A 17,793-nucleotide genomic window follows, 5' to 3' on the forward strand; every position below is an offset into this window, starting at 1 on the left:
TGGAGTACATGCATAAGACACAACGTAGCCCTTTGCATCGACTTCCTAGAATCGCATATGAAGCAAGTCAAATGGTTCAAAAGACATGCAAGAGCAAAATACTAAGTTCGGGGTGGATGCTTGATATCAAGAAATGGTTTGGAAGATGGGATGCATGTCACTTGGTCAAGGATGCGTCGATCGACTCCCAAGTTAATGAGGCCTTCTTACAACGCCAATGTATCACGGCTTGGGAGAAATCCGGAGGTTCTCGCTTCAGCCATTACACCACACATGTTGCCCCAAACTACAAATCTCTCTTCTTCTCGGAACGAGGTAACCGAACCCATTCCTACATCCTTGAGCCCATCCCGTTGAGTGCGATCCGCACCATTGCCTCCATTCGTCTTAGCTCCCATGCTCTACGCTGCGAGACAGGACATTGGGGCATAGGCGAGGAGTGTCATCGACTTTGCACCTTATGCCCTCGTCAAGTGCGAGAGAGTGAGTACCACACACTACTTGAGTGCTCAGCTTTTGACCACATTAGGTCCTCTTTTCCCCATATATTCAGCCATGATCTCTCCCTACATACCTTCCTCTCCCAACCACGATGTGGACTCTCTATTGCGACGCTCATTTCAGCCATTTTGGAGCATCGAGAGTCACTTATGAACTCCACTCACACCACGTGACATGTTCATTTGGTCCCATAGGTCATATTTGACCTCCCAGGACGATAATAGAACTATCTATCCATCTATCTATCTATCTATCTATCTCTCTCTCTCTCTCTCTCTCTCTCTCTCTCTCTCTCTCTCTCTCTCTCTAAAAAAAAACTCTCTGAAGGAGTCCACGCCGGCGTGGACTCCTTCAGAGAGTTTTTTTTTATAGAGAGAGAGAGAGAGAGAGAGAGAGAGCTCTTACGAAATCTTTCCTTCATCGACAGAAGACCTTTGCAGCTCGCGGTATCTACAGAAATGGCCAAGATCAAGGTGCATGAATTGCGAGCCAAGAGCAAGGGGGAGCTGCAGACTCAACTCAAGGACCTAAAAGCAGATCTTGCTCTGTTGAGAGTATCCAAGGTGACTGGAGGAGCACCCAACAAGCTATCCAAAATCTCTCTCTCTCTCTCTCTCTCTCTCTCTCTCTCTCTCTCTCTCTCTCTCTCTCTCTCTCTCTCTCTCTCTCTCTCTCTCTCTCTCTCTAAAAAAAAAAAAAACTATCTGAAGGAGTCCACGCCGGCGTGGACTCCTTCAAAGAGTTTTTTTTTTATAGAGAGAGAGAGAGAGAGAGAGAGAGAGCTCTTACGAAATCTTGCCTTCGTCGACAGCAGACCTTTGCAGCTCGCGGTATCTGCAGAAATGAGGTCGCTTCCTCTTGCTCATGGGCTGCTGCTCGTGAAGGCTACTCTAAGGTCATTGCTCATTAAAATGGCCAAGATCAAGGTGCATGAATTGCGAGCCAAGAGCAAGGGGGGGCTGCAGACTCAACTCAAGGACCTAAAAGCAGAGCCTGCTCTGTTGAGAGTATCCAAGGTGATTGGAGGAGCACCCAACAAGCTATTCAAAATCAAGGTAGTCAGGCTGTCAGTAGCGCAAGTGTTGACAGTACTTTCACAAAATCAAAAGGCAGCTCTTCGCACCGCCTACAAGAACAAGTGGTTGCCATTAGACCTGCACCCCGTGCCATTCGGCGGCGGCTAACCAAACATAAGGCTGGTTTAGAGACATTGAAGCAGAAGAAGAAAGAGACCTATTTCCCAAAATGAAAATATGCTTTGAAGGCTTGATGAGATGTTATTTTGTGCGGAAGATTGTTTCTGATACTAGCCAAGAGAGAATGGCTAGGGTTTTGTAAGTAGACAGCTGATTTAGGATTATTTCAACATTGAGTCTTTCATGTCAAAGAGAGAGAGAGAGAGAGAGAGAGAGAGAGATCACGGGTTCGTCTTCCGCGACTACTGTCAAGCTTGTTCTGCAATACATGAGGGCGATGAGCTTCCTCGCCGGCCATGGCAGCAGCTGCGTGACGGTTGAGCTTGACGAGCGCGCAATTGCGTATCACTCTCTGATCTCTCTCTCTCTCTCTCTCTCTCTCTCTCTCTCTCTCTCTCTCTCTCTCTCTCTCTCTCTCTCTCTCTCTCTCTCTAAAACTCTCTGTATGAGTCCGCGCCGGCGTGGACTCCTTGAGAGATTTTGAGAGAGAGAGAGGGGGGGGGAGAGATCACGGGTTCGTCTTCCATAATTACTTTCAAGCTTAAACTAAACCGGCATTCTGGCGAAGAAGCATTTTGCTTCAACAGCATATAAAATGCTCACAACGTGTGCAATATGGGCTCAAATCATTTCATTCTACCGACAAAGAACTCATTAGGATTCTCTCCCACGTCCAATTATTCTCTCCCACGTCCAATGTCATTGGAATGCCCTTGTGCACCAGCTAGACGGCTGGCTTGCCTGGAATGTTGTCAGCCCTCCTCAACGGTGAGTTTCACAATGTCAACGGTCCTGACTTCTCCACTCGGCATCGAGTTCCACGGAAGGGTGTGCAAGCAAACTTGACCCTCAATAGGCTAGCTAATTAGCTTCTATGGAGGCTTGGCATTATCCGAGTTATGAGCTCTCTCTCTCTCTCACACACACACACACACACCAACACACACACACACTTAGTAAGTGCCTCTCTCTTTCACCTCTCACATCCTTAGCCTCTTTCATAGAATTAACTCTCTCAAGAAGTCCACGCTAGCACAGACTACTTCAGAGAGTTTTTTTTTTAAGAGAGAGTCAGTTCACATGCTTATAATCATCGGCACCCTCTCAGTGCCTACGTCGTCGCTCACTTCTTTGCTCACATTAGGCACAATATTGCAAAAGAGTGCAATTACTATGAAGGTAACGAGCAATAAAATCATGACCTATTATTCAAGAGGGAAATGGAATAACCAATCTAGCACACTTGGGTGATATAAAGGTTATAGCATTTTCCTCTTTTTATGACCCCCCCCCCCCCCCCCCCCCCCGGCCCGAGAAGAAGAGAATTTTAATGCCATAGGAAACTATCCCAAGAGACCTTAAAGATCTATCCAACGAAGAGAGTTGAAGTCAAGATTTAAGTGGGAGAATGTGCAAGTTGAAGAGAAAGCGGAAAAAGATAAGGCGGAGAAAAAAGTAGATGTAGTCAACTCTGATCTCTTGGAGTGCAAAGATTTTTTTATGGAGATTCTCCAAGCTCGACATTTTGTTGTAAAGATGTTTTGTATTAGCTCAAAACAGATTGCTTATTGTTTTAATGATTGTCACTCTCTCTCTCTCTCTCTCTCTCTCTCTCTCTATATATATATATATATATATATATATATATATATAGAGAGAGAGAGAGAGAGAGAGAGAGAGAGAGAGACACTGGTTGCGTTCTTCCTGGTGGTTGGACATGGCAGCTCTTGGTTTGGAAAGTCCCTATGGTGTGCAAAACAGTGCGTTGTTGATACAATGCAATTCTTTCCCTCATCTAGCTAGCAAGATCTCCATACCACCTTATCTTGAATAGACACAATCTCAAAAGATATTGAATTTTGCCGCAAAAAAAATATGACCTTCTTGACATCTACTAGATTTTCTCAAAGAATGATCCAAAATGGAAGGGAGCCACATCTTCAATCTTTGTGAAAGAATTGTTCAATTGATGCATGAAGCGGGATGTGATGTGCAATTTGGATGCCAACCTCATATTATGAAGGCCAAAGTTGAGTCTCCATAAGGAGGCCATAAAGTTGAACTTCTATGAGCTGCTTGGCATAGATTTTTCAGTAGTTAATATGAAGGCCAGTACCCATGACAAGGTGGATAGCTTAGGAGAGAATAGTAGCATTGCTGCCCACAATGTTGTGTTATTGACGAAGGAATAAGCAAACAAATGTATAGTAAGGGTTTATAGGCTATTCATGTTTACCAATTAATTATTGATTAAACACTTATTGTGTGTGTGTGTGTGTGTGTGTGTGTGTGAGAGAGAGAGAGAGAGAGAGAGAGAGAGTGAGGTTAGCACCATAAGAGACTAGCAATGGTGCTGACGTTTATTGTTTGAGTTTAGAGAAAGATCTTTCTAGAGAAGAACTATACATATACTTGAGCAAGTCGCTTAATAAATTTTCTCGGTTTTGAGCTTGCTCGGATAACTTCGCTCGATGTTTGGTAGAACTCATGCTTGACACCTATTGCAAGACCTACACCAATGGTGAACATCCTTGTGCAAACTAGGCCATACATACCCCTCTTGCAGGATCTTATGCAAGGTGATCTTTAGAGAAAAATGGCTGCCACATGCGGCTTCATGATTCTCTTCCAACACTCTATAAAGCTCCTCCCGCCAGGGTACACGTCTCAACACGAGATCAACCCCTTTCATGTACAAAACATCACCAATCAATTTGTACCTGTATGCTCTACGCACAAAACCATACTTCTTAGACTTCTGAATGTCCTTTGGAATGATTCCTGTTAGCAAAAACTCCTCTTCTTGAGCCAAACTTTCCCAGCCATGATAAAGAGGTAAATTGGTCCTCAACACAAATAGCTCCCCAATCATGCTTTGAGCTGCTTCATGTGCGTCTCCATTTAGAGAACGTTCAATGTGTCTGATGCTCCATGCTTCAAACTTTTTTAATAGGCCTTTAATTCTGAAACACATTTCCTTCAACGAGGTGTTCTTGCTCTTCCACACACCCAGCACTTGCTTCACAACTAACAAGGCATCACCTTTTATGCTCAGCCTTCTCATCCCATGCTTCAAACAAATGTGTAATCCGGCTTCCAACGTAGCATATTCAGCCTCATTATTACTATGTGCATCCAATTTGAACCCTCTCTTGCATACTAGCTTCCCCTCTGGATCTTAAAGTGCTATACCCCCTGAAGCCGCATCATGGCTCTTTCTGTATGAGCCATCAAAGAACAACACATGTGCATTGCTGATCTGTGTAACTTCTTCAACTATCTTTCTCACCACCTCTTCCTTAACAAGAAGGGGATTCTCCTTGTAAGTCAATAAATCAGCTAGGGTAGCTCTTGTACTGTTTTCCACTAGAAAAGAGAACTCAAACTCTTGCAGCTCAATTACCCATTTCTTGAACACATTTGACATGTTAGTGCCATTAATTAATTGTGTCAAAAAAGCATAACTCGTCAAGAAAACAAATGGTCGTGGTAGCAAGTAATGACGAAATCATCGACAAGCAAATATTACACTAGCCATCACTAGCTCTACTTCCGAGAACTTTCTCTCTGCTACCAACTTCACTCGGCTTGCACAATACACTGGCCTCATATAATGGTTGCCCTTCCCTTTTGCAACAGCATGGATCCAATGGCATCATCCCCTACTGATGGATTTACATAAAACACTTTCTCCCAATCAAGAGCCTGCATGGCTGACAACCCCCCTAACACCTCTTTCACCTCTTGAAACACTTCTTCACACTTGTCATCCCATTGCAATGGATCATGCTTTGCCACTTGTTGTAATGGATAAAGGAGCTGCAAAGACAATAGAATAAACCGTGCCATGTACTTCACTTTATGTATAAAGGTTGCCAATTGCTTAGTACTCGTAGGTGATGGAAGAAGAATAATAGACTTAACCTTGTCTGGATCAGCCTCAATGCCATTTTCTAACACCGTATGACCCAATAACTTCACTCTTGGCTGTGCTAGATGAAATTTCTTTGGATTTAGTTGTCCTCCACATTCATCATATCAAGCCAATACCATCTGCAGCTTCTCATGGTGTTCAGCCCTACTGCTGTAGACACAGAAGTCATCCATAAAAGCTTTAACACAATTACCAATAAATGGTTCCAATGCCCAATGTGCTCTCTCTTGATAGAAGGAAGGTCTATTTGAAAATCCAAATGGCAATACCGTGTAGCAATAGCAGCCCCATGGCGTGATGAAAGTTTTCTTTGTTCGGTCTTTAAGAGCAATCTTCAATTGAAAATAGCCTGAAAAACCATCACACACACTGTACCTCTCATAACCTGCCACTGAATCCAAGATTTGATCGATGAATGGAAGAGGATATGGGTTCTTCTTAGTGGCTTCATTTAAGGGTTTAAAAACTACACAAATCCTCCACTTCCCATCCTTCTTTGGGCTGACTACTACTGGACTCACCCATTCTGTGGTCTCCACAAGGACTATGAACCCTGCCTTCAATAACTTGTCCACCTCTTCCCGCAAGGATTCCATCTGCTCTTGACCCATCCTTCTTAGCATGTGCCGCACTGTCTTAGCACCTTATTTCAGTTCTATATGCATCTCTTTTCCCTTGAACCCTCTGATCTCTTCATATGAATTAATGAACAAATCAGGAAAACTAGCCAGCATATGCAAATATATCTCCTTTTCCATAGATGACAGGTCTCCACTAATCATTTGTGTCATCAATTCTTGCTTCTTTGACAATTCAACCTTGGTTTGCATCAACCCTTCAATCACTTCATAAGACCCTTCACTTTCATCTTCAACCTCATTTGCAAATGCAACTAAACCAGACTCCTGGATTTCTTTGTCCATCAAAAGAAATGCAACATCAACATCCTCATCATTGCTGGTAGTACTATCACTATCCTCATCAGACACTATGGAATAGTCTTCATCACTAGACTCATCCTCATCTTCATAAAGCTCCTCCAATCGTTTCCTTGTTTCCATATTATATAGCTTCTTGGCACTGTCTTTCCATAGAGGCTAATTGTACCACGTCTCCAATCTTGAACAGTGTTGAGATGTCGAGCTCTACACCTTGAGCTGGCATCCACTACGGGTCTTGGCCGCTTACGGCATTTACTCACTGGCGCGTTAGGTGACCGCATGTATGCTTCTAGTGAGTTCACACTTAGTGACCGCATGTACATATGTGCTATTTTTCAGCTTTAGCACTTAGTCATTTTGTACTCTCTTTTTTGTGAAGAAGAAGAAGAAGCTTTCCATCTCTGTGTGCTTTGTGCTTGTCTTGTGTAGCTCTCTTGCATCCTCATTCTTTACATGGTATCAGAGCCTGGTGCAGGCAAGAGAGGCTAAGAGAGCAAGAGCATCACAATCCCTTCGTTCGCAATCCACGACCAGATGCACAAGTTTCTGCACAAGTTTCTGAACAGGTCTCCAAAGTGCGGTATACAGAGATTTACTGTACAAGTACAGTGGTTGTATGTACGCTTGATTGTGGACACTCGTTGAGTGTAGAAAGCGTTACAGGAACCACGATAGCAGGTTCAGCAGATTTGCAGGTTTTTGCAGATTGCAGCTATTTTGTCTTAGTGCTTCAAGATGTCTGACGGTTTCAGTCAGATTGTTACTGAGAAGCTTGAGAAAAATAACTACCCTGCATGGAAGTTCAGAATAACAAATTTCTTAAAAGGAAAAGGTTATTGGGACTATGTAGAAGGAGACAATGAAAAGGAACCAGAGATTCCCGAGGCAAATGCTACAGCAGAACAAAGGAAAGCTTTGAGGGACTGGCAACAAGGCCAGAGCAAAGTGATGTATTGGCTTTCTATGAGCATCACAGATGGCATGATGGGCTATCTACAGGATGCTGAAACCCCCGCCATTGCATGGAAAAACTTAGGCAGAGTGTTCGAGGTGAACACCAAGGCCAGGAAGCTTCAACTAAAGTCGGAGCTAAATCAGGTTAAGAGGAACAACCTCTCCATCAATGATTATGCTTTGAAGATCAAGAGTATCATTGAGGCTCTTGGATCTATTAAAGTCTCAGTGGAAGACGATGACATTGTCCGTGCATGCTTGGATGGTCTAGGAGATGAGTATGTACATTTTAGGTCTTCCATGAATACAAGAGACGACATCCCCGTGTTCCAAGATTTGATTTCTATGCTTATTCTTGAGGAGAAGAACCTTGACACATCTTCTTCTCATGGCAGAAATAATTCTGAACAGGCCTTCTATTCTAACTCCAACAGAGGTAGAGGTAGAGGTCGTGGTCAAGGCCCAAGGGGTTGCAGGGGCCAATTTCTGGAAGGTCAATCAAATCAAAACAATACAGGTGGCAGGGGAAACCAGTCTCAAGGCAGGGGGAGTCAAAGAGGTCGTGGTGCAGGATCAAGCAGGCAGCAACATACTCCAGATAGTAGAGAATGTTGGACTTGTGGTGAAAGAGGTCACATGTCACGTGACTGTCCAAAGGGAAAAGCAAGTAGAAAGAGAGAACAGGGCAACTATGCATCTACTAGCAGAGATGCAGATGATAGCAAAAACGAGCGCATGTTTGTTATGCAACATGTAATGAATACAATGACTACAGAGAATTCCACCCAAGATGATGTTTGGTATGTGGATTCAGGTGCCTCTAATCACATGACGTCTCGTGGAGAGTGGTTTAGAGATATGCGCAAACCAGATGTGTCAGGCTATGTGCAGACAGGAGATGACACAGCTCACCCCATTGCTCATGTAGGGGACATACCTCTAAATACGAAGAGTGGGAAATCAAAGTACTTAGCAGATGTACTTCATGTCCCAAACATTACAAAGAATCTTGTTTCTGTTGGACAAATGGTTGAGCAGGGTTTGCAGGTTCGCTTCAATCCAAATGGCTGTTATGTAGAAGATTTCCAGAATGGCTGTAAGCTGATCACAGAGGGCAAATGTGTGGGCAGAATGTTTACGCTGAATGTAGACATGCCTGAGGTAAAAGCTGCATTATTTTCACAGGGCACAGGTGTTGTGGCTGATGTTGACATTTGGCACAAACGCATTGGCCATGTCAATGAGCAGAGATTGCGCAGCATGCAATCAAAATAGATCGTAAAAGGTTTGTCCAAATTCAAGGTGGATGGTATGCATAAAGTGTGTGCAGCATGCCAGTTTGGAAAACAGTCAAAGGGCTCATTTCCACATGAGCGCAATGTATGTAAAAAGCCACTTGAGGTGGTGCACACAGATGTTTGGGGTCCAACCGATACTTCAAGTATACATGGTTGCAGGTATTATGTCTCTTTCATTGATGACCATACAAGGAAAGTATGGGTCTACTTCATGCGTAACAAAAGTGAAGTGTTTGGTCACTTTCAAGACTTCAAAGTCATGATTGAGAAGGAGACAGATATGCAAATCAAGACATTGAGGTCAGATGGAGGGGGAGAGTACTTCTCCAATGATTTTTCAGATTTTCTGCGAATGCATGGTATACACAGGCAGTTTACATGCAGATATACTCCACAGCAGAATGGGGTCGCAGAAAGGAAAAACAGGCACATTGCAGAGGTTGCACGTGCATTGATGAATGAGAAGAACATGCCTCATCATTTCTGGGCTGAAGCTGTAAATACAGCTGTGTACATTATGAACAGGACACCTACAGCTACGGTGCATAATGTAACACCTGAGGAAAAGTTTACAGGTACAAAGCCTGATTTGGCACACTTGAAAGTGTTTGGCTGCATAGCTTACGTGCATGTACCAGATGAGTTGCGTAGGAAATTGGATCCTAAAGCAGAGAAATGTATTCTTGTGGGATATTCCCTTGAACAAAAGGGGTACAGGTGCTACAATCCTACTACACGAGAATTACGAGTGAGCAGAGATGTAGTCTTTGATGAGATGAGCAGCTGGTACAGTAATGCACATGGCACTATTGGGGCTGATGTAAAAGATGATGTGGTTGTACAAAATGTGAGGCCACAGTCACAGGTTTTGAGTGGACCACAAGAGTCCTCTTCTCGTGGCTCTGTTGAGAAACCATGGAATGGTAGACTACGTACGCAGGTTACTCCACCAACAGGTACAGGGAATGTATCACGAAAAGGAAAGGAAAAGGTTGATGAACCTCCCTTTATGGTTGATGCATCATCAGGTTTTTCACATGTAGACATGGATTCAGATGGTTCTGAACAAAGTCTTGATGAGGAATTTGGAATTCCGGCTGTCAGGACACCTGGTGTAAGGAAAGTACAAGAAGATGCTAGAGGGCAAAGGAGTGACCCAGGACCGCGCAGATCTAATAGAGTCAGAAATCCAGTTCAGAAATTGACTTATGATGGGTATCTAGCGCATCACCAAGCCTACATGGCTAAGGTGATACAGGATGTGGAGCCCACATGTTTTGAGGATGCAGTTGGAAATGTGCATTGGGATGATGCAATGAATGAAGAGATGGCTGCATTGGAAGCAAATGACACATGGGAGTTGGTGCCATTGCCAAGTGGCAAGAAAGCTATTGGTTGTAAATGGGTGTATAAAACCAAGCATAAGGCTGATGGTAACATTGAGCGTCACAAGGCAAGGCTGGTCGCAAAGGGTTATGCACAGACGTATGGCATAGACTATGAGGATACCTTTGCTCCAGTGGCAAAGATGACGACAGTGAGAGCTGTCATAGCAGTGGCTGCATCTAGAGGATGGATTATGCATCAAATGGATGTAAAGAATGCCTTCTTGAATGGTGAGTTGCAAGAGGAAGTGTATATGGATCAGCCACCTGGTTATGTCAATCCAGGTTACCCAGATTATGTATGCAGACTTCTCAAAGCTTTGTATGGTTTGAAGCAGGGCTCTAGAGCATGGTATGACAGGATTGCCAAGTATCTTGTCAGTATTGGTTTTAGGAGAGCTCATGCTGATCATTCACTCTATGTACGTGAGAGTGATGTGGGGATTGTGGTCATTACCATATATGTAGATGACCTTATTATTGTTGGTGACAATGCTATGGAGATTGACCATGTGAAGGGTCTTCTCAAACAGGAGTTTGAAATGAAAGATTTAGGCGAGTTGCGCTACTTTCTTGGCATTGAAGTGATCAGGACTCCAGAGGGTGTATGGCTATCACAGAGACAGTATGCTTTGGACATGTTGTCAAAGTATGGTATGGCTGATTGTAAGCCAATTTCTATTCCCTTGGATGTGAATGCAAAGCTGAGTGCAGAGAAGGGTGATGTTGTTGAGGATGTCAACATGTACAGGAAGATTGTGGGTAGTCTAATCTACTTGACTATCACGAGGCCAGACTTGAGCTACACAGTAGGCTTGGAGAGTCAGTTCATGCAACTTCCGAGGAAGCCACATTTGGATGGAGTACGACGCACACTTAGGTATGTGCAAGGTACTCTTGCCTACGCATTGTTCTATGCAGCAGATGCACCATTAGCATTGTATGGGTATACAGATGCAGATTGGGCAGGTAGCATTGTTGATAGGAGATCTACGAGTGGCTTCATGTTCTCTTTTGGGAGTGCTGCTGTTACTTGGAGCAGCAAAAAGCAGCCTACGGTTGCTTTATCGAGCACAGAGGCCGAGTACAGAGGTGCAGCAGTTGCGGCGTGCGAGGTAGCTTGGCTACGCACATTACTTGAGGACTTGGGAGTGCAAGTGGACCAGCAGATTTTCAACCATTGTGACAACCTCAGCAGCATGCAGTTGGCTAGGAACCCAGTGTTCCATGCCAGGACCAAACACATAGAGGTCCATTACCACTACGTTCGAGAGCGAGTGTTGGCGGGCGACATCGACTTGGTCTACGTCAGCACAGAGGAGCAGATAGCGGATATCTTTACCAAGGCCCTCGGAGCTGAGAAGCTTCGACGTTTCCGGACTATGCTTGGACTCTGCGACATGCAGAGCTCGAGGGGGAGTGTTGAGATGTCGAGCTCTACACCTTGAGCTGGCATCCACTACGAGTCTTGGCCGCTTACGGCATTTACTCACTGGCGCGTTAGGTGACCGACACGGAGGATCTCTGCCAGTGATTCTACAGCTGGACTACACTTATAGTGCCAGCCTAGTACGCTTCTAGCGAGTTCACACTTAGTGACCGCATGTACATATGTGCTACTTTTCAGCTTTAGCACTTAGTCATTTTGTACTCTCTTTTTTGTGAAGAAGAAGAAGAAGCTTTCCATCTCTGTGTGCTTTGTGCTTGTCTTGTGTAGCTCTCTTGCATCCTCATTCTTTACAAACAGCTCCCACTGCACGTAACCATGGTCTACCCAGTATAATAGGATATGCTCCCAACCCCACTGGCATCACATGAAAATCAACCACCGCCTTTACATCATACGCCTCCTCTTCTAAGCTCTTTACAACACCCAAACATTTTACTTTTTGATGGTTTGCCAATATGATCCGGAAGCTTGACACCCTAGTCACTGTGAGACCCATCTTCTCAACGCATGAGTGTGTTATGACACATATTTGGGCTCCGCCATCCACATAACCTTGTCCCAAATTTTTTCTTTTGTGCCACATATCTACTATTGGACAAATGTCTGGTAGCTCATCCATTTCCAACACCTTCACTGAACCTCTCTGTGGCTCTCTGTCCATTGGGTTAACCATCCTCTTCCACTGTCTCTTTAGCTTAGGCACCATCTCTATAAGCTGCCCAAAAGTAACATCGTCTTTCATGCTTATCAGATCCTCCTTCAAGTCATAGCTTAATTTCCCATCCCCTAGTGGAAAATATGAAATATGAAACTTGCGACGAGCTCTCCTTTTCCTCTTGGCCTTGACATCCTCGCCTTCATGGCTCTTTCCCTTCTTCTTGCTAGGACCTGGGGCACTTCTTCCTTCCTTTTCCTCTGTGGTCCTCTTCCCAATAGGCATCACTAATGTATCCTTTAGCTTTGATGCCTTCTCCAAGGTGACTACACTTATCACTTTTGTCTTTCCCTTTTCCTCTTGGGTTAATCCACTGGTTACTTCTTCTCCCTTGATTTCGATGCCATAATCATTTGACCTAGTTAGCACATGTCTTGGCAATGGATACATGTCTCCCCCCATCCTTGGTGGCTTATCACATTGTGGGCTGATGTGGCCCAACTCTCCACAATTATAACACGTGGGCGTCTGCCTCCAGAACCTACCATTGCTTTGTCCAACACCATTCCTAAGTCTTTCTTCACCTCCTAGCTGATTTGCAAACCTCCCTCGACCTCAATTATTTCCCACTTGACCTAGCATGTTTAGGCTGAGATTCTTCATTAAATATACCACTTGCCTCATATCTTGCCTTAGCCCATCATCTTGCACTGTTGTAGTGACCATTGTTGGAATAACCTGAGGAGTAACGGAAACCACTGGTTCATGATGAACCCCTGGCATGCGACCTTGCAAAGAATCCATAGGCTGAAATTCAGACCTCATGGGTAAAGACTCCACCCCTAGCTGGCTCATTTTTCTTAGCTTCCACTCTTTGTTCCTTGCCACCTCCAATGCATCTTCATATGTCCTAGGCTTCTTTATCTCCACTCTCCAACGTATATTCTCCCAAAGACCAGCCAAGAACTTGTCCTTCTTCATCATATCAGGTGGGGGTACTTGTGGTGCTAAGGCCTTGCACATCCGCTCCCATGCCAATGAAAACTTACGTATGTACGCATCTACTGGCTCACCTTCCTTTTGCACTAAAGCCTGTACTTCTTGCCACAATTTGTCAGGGTCTTCTGTCTCCACAAAATCCACTGGAATTGGAGTTGATCTCTTGAGACAGCTAATTCCAGTGTTGAAGGATTTCAGCTACTAGTGTGGGAAGATTTCAGACAGCAGACTGGACAGAAACCAGAGACTAGACTGAAATGTGGATACTGAAATAAGAATCAGACTTATAGATTGGAATAAGGTTCAGATTCAGATTCAGATTCAGAAGACTAGACGAGAAGTAAGTATCAATGAAATATATGACATGATTGAGATTACAGATCAAGATTACAGCGAATATGATTACAGAGGGAAAGTACAGCCAGCAATACTGCCACTGATGCTCAAGTACAATTATAGCCCAAAGCGCTAATACAAGTGATAACAATTGCCAACCCGATAATAATGTAATGGGCCCTATTTATACACTTCGGGTTTACTGTAGTAATTACTAAGGAATTCGTTGCCCATCTTCTAAGAACACGTTCCCACATGGTGATTATCCAGCCGTCTACATCCTTCCCTTCTTTCTTGAATTTTGGCAAGATTCCAAAAATTTTGAAAAAATCCCCTGTCTGATTGTGATGTGAGACTGAAAAATCCATCGTCTGGTTCTGATGTTGGGATGCCAACTTGACCACATAGGGAATGGCCATTCAAAGATTACGAGTAGGAGTTCAAGAAGGACCAAGGATTGTGGGAGGCAACGGAAAAGGCCAAGGTGGAGCTCTCACCAGGTCAAGGTGGAGTTGTCATCAGGCCAAGGTAGAGCTGTCATCTCTCCCTGCTTGCTGAGAAGAAAAATCGCCACTGAATTTTGAGATGGAACTACCCAATATCCTTCCATTGGACCGTCTTCCTTTTGCCTTTGCTCTTTGACCGAGATGGTTCCTGAGAAGTCCCAGCACCAGCATTCTCCTTCTGAATCAGTCGGTAAATGGCCTCCTGCTCAAGCTGATCCCGCCATTCTGTGGTCATCTCTACCTCATAAGGCGTGAGAGAATGATAGGTTTTGGTGTCAAGATCATAGAGTGTACGCCTGTCCTTGCTCAATCTGGTTCTGGCCAGCTTATGACAATGCGAAGCAGTATGGATCCATCCTTCTGGAAGAGGCTAATTTGTTTTGACGCGAGCTTCGAAAAGAATCTCAGCCATCTCCCTGTACTGCGGTGCCAGACCCGGCTTTGCTGCAATGTCTTTTTCAGGCAATTTGGAAGATTCAACCGTGAGTTGTAGCAACTGATTAGTAATCCTGGTCAATCCTCTGACTTGAATCTTCCACTGGCCCATACACAGCTAAATCCTATGCAACTCCTCTTTCATTGCCTGAATGTCATTGATTTGGAGAGCATCATTGAGCAATGTCTGCCAAGTCTTCCATTCCACAGTTGATCGCTCATACCAATCCTGGAGCTCATCAATTATTTTGAAATATGTGAGTAGATACAGCGCTGGAAAGAATCTTGGCAGCTTAGTTTCTCTTGCTGGAACAACATACAAGAGAACTGGGGAATCAGGCACAAATTCCAAGAAATTGAGAACAACCTGGTTCTCCTGCTGCATCATCTTTCTGGTGATTCTCACTAGCTGGAACAGGGTTCGGAGAGCAGGTGCATGTGCTCCTACTGACATTCGCGTTTGAGGTCCTCTACTAGTGGCTTTCTGGTCCTCAAGAATGCCTTTGACTCTCTGATCCAAAACACCTCTGGCAGCTTGCATTTGTACTAGAACTTCCTTGAGTTGTACCCTGACATCCTTCATGCAGCGGTAAGTTGGTTTGTTACCCAGCAGAAGTTCCAGTTCTAGAGCTAAGGATCGACAATCTGCAGTAGACTGCCTTTGCCAGTGCGGGTTTGCCACTTTCTCATCAGCATTGAGCATCCATTCCGGAACTCTTTCCAACAGCTGGACTGTACTGGGATGCGCAGGTAGTCTACAAGCTTCTTTATCATGGAAAGAAGCTGATTTCCAATGTTCTACCATTTCCCTGGCTCCCACATATAGTCTTTGAAATCTTTCCAAGTCAGTCCAGAGAGCATCATCCTCCAAATATTGTCTGGTGATGGAGGCTTGTTGATGTCTCAGTTGCTTATTCAAAGTAATGAGCTGCAGTGAATGCTGATGATCAGCCACCACTGGTCCCTCATCCTGAACTTTCATTTTCCCTTTAGCCTATCTGCTGTGATGGGACAGATCAGTTGGCTGATTCCCAGTGTTACTGGGCTGCTTCTCTTCAGTCTATTGATTGCCCGACTGGTGCTCTTTATCCTGTCCTTCCCACTGACCCTCATTTTGGTCTAGCTGGTCTAGCTGTGATTGGCCTTCTTCATCTGGCCCTGTCCCACCAGTACCAGGTCCTGGAGATGGAGATGGTGGTGGGGCATCATCATTATCCTTTGTATGCCCAGTTTCTTGATCATCCTCCTCCTGATCAGCTTCATTTTCTTCATCTTCTCCATCCTCATCCGGGGAAGTCTGTTGCTCAATATAATCCATTATAGCTTGGTTCATCAGAGCATTATTGAACTCATCCACCTTGTCCTACAAATCGCTCTGCATACTTTCCATCAAGGAATTTAAATTTTCTAAGTCAAAAACAGCATTTCCTGAAGGGTTTAAAATTTCAGACAAGCTATTGTAGATGTATCTGTCAGTCAGTGAATGCTTCAGAGCTATATGGTGCAATAGCAGCTTTCTGAATTCCGCCCGCTTCATCCTGAGCATCGTTTCAGCTCGCTCGACAGCTCTCAGTGCTTCATTCCTTTGACTTTTGATGATCATAATTTCAGACTCAGCCTTAGCTAACTTTTTGTTCAACAACTCCTGAGTCCTTTTTGATTGAGCTTCCAGTACCCTGTGTTGTATGTTCTGCACTTCCTAGGCTTTCTGGAGCATTTCAATCTGATGTTGTGCTTCTGTTGAGTCAGCTATAAGCTTTTTGACTTCGTCTTCTAATCCAGCAACCTCCACCAATTGTCCCATACAACTGACAATGGTATTCCAAGAAGACTATATCAATACTGAACATCAGTCATTGACCGTGGTTGGATCAGAATCAATAGGTTCATATATTGCCACTGGAGCCACGTAGGGTAAAGTTGCATAATCGGCTTTGCTGAGCAAAAGATGCCCTCTCAATTTCTAAGTTTGCATTTGCTGCAACTTATCCTATTTTACCAGTTGTAGAGGATTTCCAATAATGGCAGGAATTCCACCAGACAAAGTTGAGAACGCTGGACCTTTCCCTTTGTCCAGTTGACTCTTGCCTTTGTCCCCTGACTGGTCTGGTATCTTCTCAACAGTGATTGGCTTGACATGATCTTTCCCAGATCCAGTAGCAACTGTATTTTTGACAGCTAGCTGATCAGGCACAGTCTTCTGAGCAGATTTCTGCTCAGTTTTACTCATCTTAGCTTTCTCAGTGCTTACTGCCTTAACTTGGCTTTCTATTTGCTTCAAAAACTCACTGCTTTTTGTCAGTGTAATTCTTGGCTTCTTTGAACTGCCAGCTTCTTCTGCAGTGGCTTTCCTTTTCAGGTCAGTGTAAATCATTTGACTGTCAGTTTCCTCGTCGTCTGAGGACAGTTCAATTTTCTTTGGTTCAGAAATGAGCTGCTCACTCCAAGCCTGTTTTACCTGCTCATTAACATCTGCAGCAGTAGCCCAATACAGGAATTGCCAGACATACCATGCCTTGAAAACAATTTGAGATTTCAGCTTTGCAGTCTATTGGAGTACATTATGCGAGAGTATTTGACAAAGGTTGATATGGACTTGTGGATCCAATATCTTGGCCAACAGCATAGCAAACAATTTTTCTGACACATACGTTGGGTTATTCTTAAGAATGACTGCTTCAGCTACAAACCTGTAAGCAGCGGAGGATTCCAGTCCTGCTACTGGAACTCCTTGAGCACTTGCCTTACGCTTCTTTCTAGCCATTTCATCCTCCTTCAAAGCGATACTTATTTGCTGCGCAGTTGCCACAGACGGTTTGGGCTCATTAGGCATCCAAAATGCAAATGCAATGGCTTCTGGTGTCACTGACACCTTCCTACTATTTACCATAGCACTGCTAGTTTCAACATCAAAGGAGTCAAGAACTTGCTTGATGATATCTGAATCAAAAGCAATCCTTGTAGCTTGCAACACAACTCGCAGATCCCAGAGTTGTAGCAGAGTCATTGCGTGATCAGTAAATACATATCGTTGGATTTTACTGTATGGAACAACGGGAAGGCTTGCCTTTGCCTCAGCAACTATAGCCTGGGTTTCCTCAAGAGTTTCCTGCATCTTCTCGGAGCGTTTCCTTCTACCCATACATTGTGAGGTCGATGACGATGAAACAGGCGAAGGAGAAGATGACTTACTTGTGTCAAAA

The 17,793-nt window shown here is 44.2% G+C and overlaps 1 pseudogene; it reads left to right on the forward strand.

Moving 5' to 3' along the window:
* The first annotated feature begins 1,412 nt into the window (after positions 1-1,412).
* On the forward strand, positions 1,413-1,771 carry LOC147455791 (large ribosomal subunit protein uL29 pseudogene; annotated as a pseudogene).
* The last annotated feature ends 16,022 nt before the right edge of the window (positions 1,772-17,793 follow it).

This window comes from Adiantum capillus-veneris, chromosome 6 (genome assembly GCF_014529385.1).
Source record: "Adiantum capillus-veneris isolate H3 chromosome 6, ASM1452938v2, whole genome shotgun sequence".
NCBI classification, from domain to species: domain Eukaryota; kingdom Viridiplantae; phylum Streptophyta; class Polypodiopsida; order Polypodiales; family Pteridaceae; genus Adiantum; species Adiantum capillus-veneris.